This window comes from Lissotriton helveticus, chromosome 7 (genome assembly GCF_964261635.1).
Source record: "Lissotriton helveticus chromosome 7, aLisHel1.1, whole genome shotgun sequence".
NCBI lineage: Eukaryota > Metazoa > Chordata > Amphibia > Caudata > Salamandridae > Lissotriton > Lissotriton helveticus.
This window is the reverse complement of record NC_136068.1, coordinates 1,542,844,270-1,542,858,377: the sequence shown is the minus strand read 5'-3', so window position 1 is coordinate 1,542,858,377 and position 14,108 is coordinate 1,542,844,270.

Sequence of the window (14,108 nt, the reverse complement as noted above, 5' to 3'; positions counted from 1 at the left end):
TACCGAATTTTACCGATTCGGTATTTTAGAATCTGTAAATGCTATGTAGCAAAAGAATCTCCCCAGGCCCATAGGAATGAATGGCTATTACCGAATCGGTAAATACCGATTCAATAAAATGGGGGACACATTCAAGGGCGCCAGGGTGTCACTTTGACACCCCGTTGCACCCCTGAATCGTGCTTGTGTGCAGATGTGGCACACATACATTCCCTAAGGGCATGTATGTCTGCCACATGGCACAGTTGAAAATGCACTGATTTGCATTTTCAAAGGTATTCCTTATTTACCACCAACTTATAGTTGGTGGTAAATAACGAATCCTAAAATGGGAAAAGCACTCATTTGAGTGCTCCCTACATTGCAAATTCGGTAATTTACCGATTCGGTATTTTAAGGAATTGGTAATTTACCGATTCCTTAAAATACTGAATCGGTAAATTACCGAATTTGCAATTTGGGCCACCAACATCCCAATGCCCAATACCGGTCGGTAACGGCCGAAATTCGGTAATTTCGTCCGTTACCGACCGGTATTGGGCCACCTACACCTGGCCCTATAGGAGAAGCTCAATGAGAATATTAAACAGCTGAAATATCCAAATCATGACCATGATGCAGTGCCCATATGCACAGCATTCTATTCCAATAGTATGTATTTATTAAGATATTCCTTTGTGAATTCCATTCAAACAGCCCTTGTCATTCAGGACAAAATTACAATAAGGGCTGCTAGAATAAGTGAATAACTGTAAATTATACTGTGCTGATCACCGGTGTATAGTACGGTGGGGAGCATTAGCAATCACACACATGCACAATGTCCCTGTGGACAATACACCGATATGTAATTCTGTCTAGAGTGCAGCCCTGTATGTAAGCTCCTGCTAATTTGCGAAATTCATCACCAGCATGGGTATATTATTTTCCCACTACGTATTTGCTAGGATATTCATAGTGAATTCCATATGAGAACCCTTTTTCAGTTTGAACAAAATTACATTAAAGCCTGCGGGACAAGTGAAATGTGTCAGAGAAATTCCAGCACCTTTGGGCCATCTATAACCGGCTCTGGTTATGATGCAACTTCGAGTAATGTAGCCTTACATATTATGATATACTTATAATGATATATTTACTGATCAACATATAGAAATTCACTCTCTTCTTAGAAACAGTATCACAAGTGGTGCAGCCCTATAACCAATCAAGTATTCACCTGAGGACACCTAGGCACGAGGTATCAGTATTGCAGGTGAAGCGGCAGATCATGGCATTTACCCATTGTGGATGGGTAATTCCTTTTCTATACTCAGACCCTCAGAGTATTAGTTCCCAGTTCTATTACCTTCTTCGATTCCAATATCCTTAGTTGTTTTATCCTGTCTCCAACTCTTACCTGTCTAAACTAAAGAGTTACTCCAATCAGCATTAGGACCATGTATGCTGGCCAAATGTGGTGCTACTGGGTATGTTTGGTCCTTATTCTGAATTGGGCAAATATGTTTGAGCGCTCTTTTTTGACTGGGAAATAGTACTCCCAACAACACGCAAATTGCAAGGACAAATTAACACATATACCCAAAAACCTGAAGTACTTGTCAAACTTTGGTTATACATTTATTGTGTCCTAATATAGCGATGTACTTTGAAAAGCACTTTTGAACTGTCTAGAAAACGGTGCTTAGCACTATTGAATGAATTTGGAGGAGGCTGTAAACTCCTGACATTTAAATTCAGCCAAGAATGCACTATTTTAGACAACCCTACGCAAAGGAAATCACAAAAAATCAATCCAAAATGAGTAGGGAGTATATATGTTGACCGGCCAGTGCATTTACAAATACGTCATCAGGACGATTTTAAAGGCACACAAACATGTAATAACACATACGAGCTATCAGAAATGTGAACTGAAGTTATCCCTTGGCATGACATTTTTCGAGTACCAGCAAGACAATGTTGAACATATGAAATAAACAGTTTTGACTGTGTCCTCAAAAGGTCAAGAGTAGGTGACAGAGAAAAAAATCAAAATACATCATCGTCTTGGATATCAAAGAACCCAATGGGTTTAATATAGAAGGATGTGCATGTCTATTTATAAAACACTGCTAAATGTTGCTTTCCCAAAGGAAGTTTTATGCTCAATAAGCTACTGATTTCATACATTTCAAATATTTAATAGTATTATGAGAACTTGCACTTTAACTCTAATACTACCACATATGAAGCAGTGACATCTGAGTATTGTGTGTAAGAGCTTCACAATGGAGGCCACTGCTGATGTGTGTGTTAGTTTGCTAGATATACTACTCTTTTATTTATTTATTTATAACGTTTTATATAAGCTCGATCAAGATCCCGAAGGATACCAGAGCGATTTACATTAGGATGGAAGGAAGGACATAAAAAAGAAACTGTTGTATGAGAAGAAACTATGGGAGTTTAGTACTGTGCTCAGCATCACAGGTAATCATAGAGTTGCTGCTGAGGGATATAGGGGCTAGGGCACACACAGAGGTGATGGATCAGACGGAATATTATAGTGGTGTTCCTAATTGGAGTACATCAATTTGAGGCGTATGAGAGAAGTTTTGTAGAGTGGTGACTTGCATGTTATAACTTGGTTTTCGCTGTCAGCGACATAGTTTGGTTTTACTCAGTCAGAATTGACGCCATTGGAGCATACTAGATCATTCAAGTGCATGTGTTCTGTAGCCCACTATCAGCTACATCACCAGTAGTGTTGAGATGCTCTCTAACCGGTGAGAGCACTGTTGCTGCTGGTAATTGTAGAAAAGATTTTTCAAAGCTTCTTATCATGATGTATTGCACCAAGAAATTATGTGTATCGATAACATACACACCATAGATCCAGCAGTGAAGAGCTATGTCTTTACACAAGATAACAAATGCTACAGAAACATGACTGAAATTGGGAAAATCGAATTAAGTCAAGTATTATCGGTATGAAAATAGATGAACCTGAACATGGTTAAGCTATTAGCATCTCACCATATTTACTCATGTTCCTATATAGCAATGTGTACATATGCTGATACATACACATGAATATAGATATGATTATACAGTTATAGACTGTATGTATTTGCACATGCATGTTCTTAAGTGATCATTCATTGAAAAATATAAAGTATTTAAGAGGTAACAGAACCAAATGCACAGAGAAGTGATCCCTTTGATAATCAGATGTATTTTATTAAGAATGCTGCTTTATTTGTAATGTGCTCGGCATCACCAAAAGGCACATCATCACTAGGTGAGAATTTTAGCTGTTGATGGGAATGGAGATAGAATAATGACAGCAAAACGAAAACACTTGCATGAGGATCTTCTAAATATGGAAAATTGATGCATTTCTGAGACAAGGTGACAGAGCTCAGTGCCTACAAGAATTTTGGCATTGTCCAACAAGTGCCTGCTTGTGATTTTGGACAGTTTGTTTCTCAAGGCTTTTAAAAATGATGCTAAGCTGGGAGGAATCCTCATTTTGGGGTCCAAGGAGTTTACCAGGAGGACACCATCATAGTTTTACCACCATATGTTAGGTATGGTGTTAGCCAAAGCCTTTTGATTTTCCAAACATTATATGTATAATATACTTAAATATCGGGGCTTTCTGCCACCCATCTTCATCCATTGATCTGTTGATTTGTCATTCACATTTATCTTCTACTAGCTACAGCATGCAACATGGGGCAATTTGTTTGGCCTGATCAGCCATTAGCTAACTTCACTGTGAATGAGGGCATACTATCCTTTCAACATGTGCATATCCACACACAAAGTATTTCCTTTAAGTTAAGTGCCAGAAGGTACTATGGCAATATGTGGTATTGAGTTCAAATAAGATTTTTGGTTTTAGCCAAAGTTTGCTTTTTTAGATTGACAAGGGCCTGGCAGCTTCCTCAGCAATAACGTTTTACAGGTGAGCAACACCAGACCTATTGGCTTTTACAATGCTTGTTTTCTCCACCATTTAGGAGTCCAATCATTGCATTATTCGATCTGAACATCAAGCCAAGAGTGCAGTAGTTGTCAGATTACAGATTCAGATTACAGAAAGGACCCTTTATTAGTTGAACATTTCATTGTATTTTTGTATTACATAAACGCCATATTCTCCAAATCCTTTGCACACCTCATTCTGTAATAAGCAGTAGAAGTAGGTGTTTCTAGATTATTAAATGTATCTTAAGTATTGGAATATTCATTGGCTTACTAGAATGATAGGTCAACCCTGTCATTGTCCCATCTCATGACTGAATGTGTGACTTTTCAGTCTAAAACCCTATGAAAGATGATGTGTTTGAGATGTGTGTCAGATTATATTTACCTTTATAGCTGTACAGGCTCTATGTCATTTGGTTTATACACAGTCTTTTCTGCCTTTCCTTTGGAGGCAGGCTCTATGTCGGTCTTTTTGATCAAATATACTTCACTCTGGCTGCTTGCTTGCTTTAGAGGAAGGCATTATGTTGATCCTCTCACAATCAGAGACGGCTCTTCCACTATGGCAGAGGAACGTCGCCCCCGCTGTCAGCAGCCTAAAAAGTTAAAAAATAAACCACTAATAAAACAGGTTTATTATCGTTTTCTTTTTCAACTTCTAAGTGTTGAGTCTTGGGGGTGGGGCCATCGTGGGGGTAGTCACGGACTAGGAGTGGTGGGCACTGCTATCAGTGCACGTCGGTTTGGCCAGCAGTCTTAGGGTGGCCAAACTGACATGTGCACTGAGCTGCCTCCAACACGAGCTGCTTTGACAGGTTGGAGACAACAGACACAGGCTCCCAGTCTCTCTGGAAGCGTATATCCCGGCCGCTCAAGCCAATCCTGACGCTGCTTTCATGCATGAGAGCACCATCAGGATTGGCCGTAGAGGAGTCTGGGAGCCTAAGCTGCGGTCAGAAGCAGAAGAGAGGTGATATGGCGGGCGGTAGGTAAGTTACTTTTTTTTCTTCTTATTTTTATAGATATTCATTGTCATCCACCCCCCTCCTCCACCCCTGCCTCACCACTGTGTCCTGACACCAGCAGCTACTTCTCACAATATTTGGTTTTGATTTACTTTTGAGCCATTGATTGCCATTGTTTGACTAACCACTTTTTGCCATCTGTAATGATCTTAATTTTGAATTAATCTATAAGGTTTAACATGGAATCTTATGTAATTTTATTTGATTGGCTTGGCCTCAGTCTTATGAAGACTCAGATAGTCCTGATCCTATGCATCGCCCCTCTTAATTTTTTTAATTACGATGTCAACACTCTATAAGTCCTGTATGTCCATTGATTCTCATGAGATCATAGTTGTCTGGATTAGTGTTAATGCATTTTCTTGTCCTGTGAGCAGGGGAAAGGCTAGGTAATGAAACAGTCAAAATCATGCTTGATTTTCAGCATGTAAATAGATGCTTACAGTAGGGCTTACTTCTTGACAGGTTCCTGAAATGCATTTCCTAAATCTGAAGAGCATCCACCACCCTCCCCGAATCTTTGGACCAATAGAAGAAGACACTTTCTATCAGAGAAAAAAACCTGGACAACTGAAGATTTGGTAGCAGAGAGAGAAAACACAGTGTTCTTTGCTATTGGTTCAGTGATAATGACTTTCTCACATAAGGTAAGGTTTCAATACAGAAGAAGAAGTGTGGCTCAATGGTTAGACCGGCAGACCCTGATGCAGAGGTCTGGTCCGGGACCAGGGTTCAATTCCCCGCCTCGGCGGGTCTTGGGCTCAAAAATTCCATGGACCTGATAATTCTCGCCTCTGGGCCTATTCCAATCATGGAGTCCCACTCTGCAACTCTGGGCAATAGCTTGCTTAATCTCCACAACGGCCCCCACAGTGCTAAGGATGCCTGGCCTCCACCTTGGGGGTGCCCAGGAGTGGACACCTCACAGGGAAAGCCAGGATGGTTTCCACAGCGGTATTTGTACAAGCGCCTTGAGACCCTTGCGGGTGAGTAGTGCGCTATACAAGTATCAATTTACATTTTACATTTAATACATGGAATGTAGGTCCTCACACTGAAGCATAGGAGAATTGGATTACTGAAGTTTCCAGCAATCTTTACCGACATAAAGCAAGCCATTGAAATATTGCTTACCAGTCTTCAACAAAGGGATAAGCTGCTAATGAACGCCAAAAATACCTAGAGCCTTTCCAGTGCCTATGAAACCGTAGGAGACTGGCATCTCAGTGATAAATGGTAGCAAGCAGAAGTGGATTGGAACCGTCTCAACAAGGAAGACAATAACAAGGTTGGTTGCAGGGATGGATGGTGGAAGTAAACAGAGGGAACCGATAAAGGGAAAACAAACAAATGTGGAGGAGAAAGGATTGGGAGCAAACTGAGACGGCAGCAGATTACCCATACAACTACACTAAGCATTGCCAGGTGGAAACTGAATGGTAAAATTACATTTCATAGTGACTTCCACTCTGCCCTCAGAAGTGTTGTTTCCAACCCAGAAGTGTGCTGTACACTAGTGATTTAGACATGTTGTCTGTCCCAATGTTTGTCCTCCAAAGCCTCCAATCCTTATCTACTGGGATACAATGGCATTCCCTCAAAGCCTTTTATCATTTGTTGCACCCATGTACCTATTGTTTGAAATCTGAGCACAAGAACTCGATTTAAAAGGAGAGCTAAGGCACCTGAAAATCAAATACACAATAAAACAAACAGGTAATAAATACAAATTATAACAACCTTGACAAAGTAATTTAAAAGTAAATAGGTTGTAGTACAGTTGCACCTACTACAGGTCAACTGGGCTCAGAAAGAGCCTTTTCATCCCTATATCAAACACTGATTGGCAACTGCAGGCATATTCACATCAACCCCCTTCTCTGTATTCACTAACCTGGATAAAATGCAGCCACTTCTCTGAAACCTCCAATGTACCTCAGTTTAAAATGTGCGTCTTTGCAATTGAGATAATCATTGCACACAGACACCCTGTATAGGCTTTTCTAATCTAAAATATCCTTGAGAGGTTTGTGGTCAATTGGAACTACACATTTTGTACCCCATTAAAAACTCCTAAAAATATGAACTATACCAAAACAGGTAAAACTTCATATTCAATAACTGTGTATTTTAACTCTGCTTTTCTTAATAAATGTGAATGCCTTGCAAATACAACTAAACCAGTTTTTCATTCATCGTCCCCAGCTAACACCGTACCTAATCCTGTTTGAACTGCATCAGTGGTTAACACACATTTTCTCTTCACAACCATCCTGCTCAAAATAGGAGTCTTACTCGGATCCACTTTCAGCATATTAAATTCCTTTCAACTCACCTTTGCCAGATCAAATTTTGCACCTTGTTCATATGTTTCCCAGTAGCGGCTGGCAGGGAACAGGGGTAGCAAGGTGGGGGAAATAAAAAATATAGAAAATAAAAGCACTTACCTCCTCACAGCCACCAACTACTGCCTCTCCTCCGTTGCTTCAACCCAGAAGGAGGAAGCACACAAGCTCCCCATAGCCAATCACAATGCTGCAATGCAGCGTTGCTTTTGGTCTGAGCTCTGTGGTTCAGCACTCAGACGGGGACAGGGAGCCTGGGCATGTTCCCCACCAAGCTTTGATTACAGCCTAGTGGGAAACATACTAAGTTTGCATGACTGTTTAGCTGGCCAAGCAGTCATGTGCCCCTAGTGTGCACAAACCACTCAACGCCTGTGCCACCAGCCCCGCCCTAACCCAGCCCAGAATCTACAAAAAATAAAATGATGTTTTGTCTGCCATGTTCACAATTAATTTTGCTTAATATTCCAAAATATACCAAGAAATAATAGAATCTGATTGTTGTTTTCTGGATCAAGTGTATTTAAAATTGACTTTACCAATGATTCTTTAGGGCATAGTCAGTCGTTGCCAGTGTGAAATCCAAGAATCTTTTGAATGTAATTGAAGTTTGTGAGATATTTTATTCGGGCACAAAGAAAAATGAGTCTCTGTAGGACATGTGAAAACAGGCTACCAGCAGCAACAGCTGGCATCAAGGAGCAGTCCTCCAGATTCCACACTCCACGCACACCAGTACTCCACTTGGGAGAGGGGACAATGGAAAATAACACACTTACCTATGGATTGATGTGTCCACTTGTGCTGTAAGTGTAAGTTAGAAGATGTTCTCTTCTCTGGTGACCCTCCGTTAGTGATAGAATATAATCTCTGCTGTAACCAAACACAGACAGTGTATATCATTTCCAAATCTGGGCACACAATGCAGTTCACTTCCACATGTTGCTGTCTCTTCTATAAATATGGATGGCTGCCACGTGCATCGACATGTATCACCTGCGTTTTGAGAAGCCAAATAGGCATAGCTGTATAATATATATTTTATCACATATTACAAAGTCAATATCAAATATCTAGCTGGAGAGGTTGGGGTGTCCTTACCCAGCATGCTAGCTCCATGTCACTGGATCCCTAAGTGGAAAAAGCACACTACTCGATCTCACATCTGTAATCCGTGTATTCGCATGGATTCTTCTTGGCAACGCAGAGATCTCTGCTAGTTTCGCAGTTCTATCATGTTTTTCTCTGTTCCCCACTTCACCCTGCCAGATCAAGTGGTAGATGCTTGGTCACATGAACCAGCAGCTCTTTCATGGTAGAGTTCACCCAGGCCTTCAAGTAAATTTGCAAAAAAAGAAAGTTTGAGAAAGGTGCTCTTACCATTTTTAGGTCTAGATGGTTCAGAGCCCATTTTCCTGCTTCCTTCATGACCATGGTGAAACATGGCAACCCACTTATGGCACTAGATGCAATAGCAGTAGAATTGCAACGGAACTGTCCTCTGCATGGCGCACAGTCATCTTACCCAGGCCCCATCGCCCAACTGCATGTATATGATAACCTCTTTTTTAAATTTGTTTCCAAATCTGCGAACACTCAAATTTAGTGTGTGTGCAGAGGTGTAGGTCTTTCCCTTGTTATGAGTGAAGCCCTGGAGCTATCCTGTGACATGGAGGGCTGCACCGAGTGTACCCTCATCTTACTGACAGTGGACTACCTCCCCTGATGTGGGTTTAGCAAGTAGAGAAGTGGTGGCAACATAATGTGTTTCTATAGTTGTGACCAGACCTTTTTATCTGCTTAACTGGAGTGACGGTCTACTGATTCACTCATCTAAATTGACAAGTTTGTGTGTTCACATACCATGTGTATGTTGCAAGTGTTTGTGTATGTGGCATGTGTAGTGCATGTATTGCCTATATAAGTGAGCCAGAGTAATGGAGGATTGTGGTTACCATTCTGCCTTTCTGGATACCAGGCCTGTTACATGCCATAAGAAGAAGGTGAGGTTGTTTTTACGGTCAGTGGAAGGGTATTACTGGTGCTGGAAGGAAGGAGACCTAGACAATAAAGTGCGGCAACACTAGACAAGAATCCTTTAGAAATTTAATTAGGGCTTTTGCTGAGAGAAGCTGCTGTTACTCTTCCTGTGGCCCTGCCATTTGGTAGATGGTGGGGGTGGAGGTTTGGAGTGATGTGTCTCTTGTTAAGGTGAAAGGGGCCCTTTTAGGTAAGGCCAGCTGTTGTAAAGTGCATATTTAATTATTTATTTAAACTTGGTCAGGAGCTGTCTATGACTTAACTCAATTCTTAAATGGAATACAAGTCATGGGTTAGCTCTAGATCCTTCTGTTCAGATGTTGCCAGAGCCTGTGATTGTAGGGTGGATGAGCTGTTATTTCCCTGCAACTAAAAAGAATAAATCTTCATTTCAACTTATAAGATTCTCTTGCATCATCATTAATTACAGAAAACCAACTTTTTAACATTGGCGATGATTGGGTCTTTATTAGCAGCTCAACTCCAACGAACATCAAGACATCTGTACAAACCATGAAGCTTTTCATTTTTTTTTTATCTTCTGCATTCTAACTGTGATGCACACACAAGATTTGAAAGTTCGTTATTTTCTTGTGTTCATCTCCGTGATACACACAAGTTCATTTGTGTTTAGATTTGGAAGTTCGTTATTTTCTTGTGATCATCTCCGTGATGCGCACACGTTTATTTTTTCAGTAACACTTCTTCATATTATTTTTAAAACAAAGTGGATGTTGTCATGTATTAAACATCTGCGATGTGCACGCATGTACACGCATTTATTTGTATTAAACAAGTGATTGTTACATATTTAGTATCTGTGATGTGCACACTTTAATATAGTCAAATTGTGTGTTTTCATGCACATTGTGTTTTAAAGTGTTTTATTTTTCTATTTTTCTGCTATATTGACATTTCGAAGATTGTCTTTAACATGCAAAACGTTACAGCGGCTCCTTTTTTTCTACAATCACCTGGGGATCCACCTATTAAATGGTCTAAGTGGAAAAAAGTTTTTGAACGATATGCACGTGTATGTGGCACTTCGCTGAGCGTTGAAAGGAAAACAGCTCTTCTTATGCACTGTATGGGTTCGGAAGGACAGGACGTGTTTGATCATCTTGCTGATGTTCCAGACAGTATAGCTTCAACTTTAAATGAATATGAACTTTGTATTTATAAACTTGATGCACATTATTTACCCAAGGTTAGTACAATCTTAGAACGCTATCATTTTGGTAGACGTTTCAAAAAGAAGGAGAAACTATTGAAAACTATGTGACTGATCTCAGACGTCTGGCCTCTACATGTAAGTGTGATACTCTCATTGAAGAAAGAATACGTGATCAGTTTATGCTTGGGTGTGTCTCTGAAAAAATACGAGATGAGCTGTGGATCAAGGATGAACTGACTTTGGATGAGGTTCTGATAATAGCCAAAAGGATTGAACATTCTGTAGAATGTGTAAAAGAGATTAAGAAAGATGCAAATGAGGATGTAAGCAAGGAAGTCTCTGTGGTTGATAAAAGTGAGTCTTCTAAGGTTAAGGAACCTCAGGTTAAAAATTACATGAAGAAAAAAATATTTAATAAATCCAATGTAAGGTTTGAGAAAGGAAACAAATGCTTTAGATGTAATGGTCCTGGTCATTGGGCTAATGACAAAACTTGCCCAGCTTTAAATGCAACGTGCTCATATTGTAAAAAAAAGGGACACTTTGTGAGTGCTTGTAAAATTAAATTAGCAAAACAGAGTGTCAATGAGGTTACTCAAGATAGTGAGAATGACCAGCATGATTTTGAATGTGGACAGATTATTGTTCCAGTTGGTGGTGATGGACCTCTAGATTTTATTCTTGTTGAAGGTCACAAGACTAAGGTACTTTTTGACTCTGGAACCAAAATCACAATTGTCTCTAACAAATTCTTTAGTGAAAATTTGAGTTCTAAGACAAAACTTTTAAAACCTGATATTAGACCAACTGCCTATGCTGGTGATCCCATAGAGTTAAGTGGTTATTTTATAGGTTTGATTGAATATGGTGGACGATTTGCTTCTGGAAAAATATATGTCTCAAAAAAGGAAGATAGTTTTATCAGTTGGTGGCACCAGAGAGATCTTGGTGTCATGTTAGATCCTAATAGCAATCCTCCTATAATTCTTAAAGAGTCTGTGAAGTCTGTTGACAACTCTATACCAACCTCTGATCAATCATCGTTACAAGCTCAATTGATGAATGAATTTCCTCAAGTTTTTGGTAAGAGATGAGGATGCCTAAAAGGTTACTGTCATAGGATTAAACTTGTTCCTGGGTCTATTCCTGTTTCCAGCAAAGTACGGAATGTTCCGTTTACTGTACGAGATGAGATGTTGAAGGAAGTTGACAAACTTAAATCTCAGGGCATCATTGAAGAAGTTGAGGAGACTTCGTGGTTGGCTCCAGTGGTTGCAGCACGGAAGGCGGATGGGTCACTGAGATTATGTGTTGACCTTAGGCAACTTAACAAATGTGTTTTGGTTGACAAATACTCTCTCCCGAATATTTCGGAGATTCTAAGTATGGTGCGTGGTGCGAGGTTTTTCAGCACGTTAGATTTGACATCAGCATACCATCAAACCTTGTTGGATGAGTCTGCTAAGGACTTGACTGCGTTTGTCACGCCCGTTGGTACGTTTAGATTTGTGAGACTTCCCTTCGGGTTAGTCTCTGCAGCTGCTGTCTTCCAAAGAGTTATGGAAAGGGTTCTTGTGAATATTCAAGGTGTCTCAGTTTACCAAGATGACATACTAGTGTATGTATGTGATGAAAGTGAACATGGTAAGAGAGTGAGACAAGTATTGGAGAGACTATCTTCTCACAATCTCACCATAAAGCGGGAAAAGTGTACGTTTGGTCTCGATAAGATTGACTATTTGGGTCACACTATAACAGTTGATGGTGTTGTTCCAAAGGTGGATTTAGTTGATACAATAATGAAGTTAAAAACTCCCATATCAAAAGAAGAGTTTATGCATTTTTGGGCCATGGCTGAATATTACAATAAATTTGTCAAGAACTTTGCAGAAGCCACTTTTCACATGAAAAGTCTTTTAAAAAAAGGTAATACATTTTTGTGGAATGAGCTGTGTGAAAAGGAATTTACTGAAATTAAAACAAAACTGAAAAATGCACCTAATTTAAGAAATTTTGATCCAAAAATGAGTTCTATCATCTCCACAGATGCAAGTGTAAAGGGTCTGGGAACAGTTCTGTATCAAGGTGGGATCGCTCCTGAGAACACTATAATGTTCATTTCAAGGAGTCTCAAAGGAGCTGAATCCAGATATTCAGTCATTGAGAGGGAGGCTCTTGCAGTTTATTGGGCTGTCAAGAAATTGAAGAAATTTCTTTGGGGAACTTCTTTTAGTATCAGAACTGATCATAAACCTCTGTGTGAGGTTTTAGTTAATAAAGGTATAGATGCCGTATCTCCAAGAATATCAAAGTGGATCATTGGTTTACAGGGTTATAATTTTACTGTGAAACATGTTCCTGGTTCGGATAATTACGTAGCAGAAAGGCTTTCAAGATTAGTCCCCACTGATAATTCTGATCCGTTTTCTGACACAACGTTTGAGAGTGCACAAGATTTTGTTTGTGAGATTGACTATAAAGTTATTTCACAAAGTAAATGGGTGGATGCGTGTAAGAATGATGTGATCATTCAGAATCTTTTTAAATGCATTCATGGTGGTTGGGATCACAAAGATCAATCGGATCCTGATATTAAGGATTTTTGGAATGTCAAAGATCAGCTCTCTTGTTGTTATGGATTACTGTTGAGGGGTCATAAGCTTGTTCCTCCTTTATCATCATTAATGCAAGAATTGTTGGATTTGGCCCATGAAGCTCATTTGGGAATTTCTAAAACAAAAGAAAGAATTTGTTCTAGCTATTGGTGGCCGGGTCTAGATTTACAGATTGAGAGATTACTCAGAGATTGTGTTCAATGTTCATTAAGTGAAAAGAGCCTTAAAACAAGAACACAACCTATGGAGAAAAGATCTCGTCCTATTGGTCCTTGGAAAGACATTGCACTTGATATTTTGGGACCAATACATGGTGATGGTTCTGATACCTATGTCATCGTAACAATGGATCTTTACTCTGAGTGGCCTGAGATATTGTTTACCAAGACTGTCAATACCAATACTGCTTTTGATTTTCTCAAGTCACTTATTTCTAGAGAGGGATTTCCTGAAACCTTACTCACTGACAATGGTGTACAGCTTGTCTCGCATAATATGGAGAAATTTCTTGATAATTGTGGCATTGTTCACAAAAAATGTGCTCTTTATCATCCCGAGTCTAATGGCACAGTCGAGAGATTTAATTGTGTATTAAAAGAAACAGTTTCTTTAGCTAAACAAAGTGGTCTTAATTGGAAGGAGGAGGTTTCCAAGAGAGTATGTATCTATCGATTCACTCCTCACTCTATTACTGGGAAATCTCCTTTTGTTTTGTTTCGTGGCAGACAAGCTGACACCTTTCTTGAACCTCCATGGGTTAATACATTTATTTCATCTGGAAGTAGTAATTTAGATTCTGATATGTGGAAAGATAAAGAAGATTTAAAGTGTCTTAAGAGTAAGGAGTATTATAATTCTAGGCATGCTGTTAATATGTGGAAAGATAAAGAAGATTTAAAGTGTCTTAAGAGTGAGGAGTATTGTGATTCTAGGC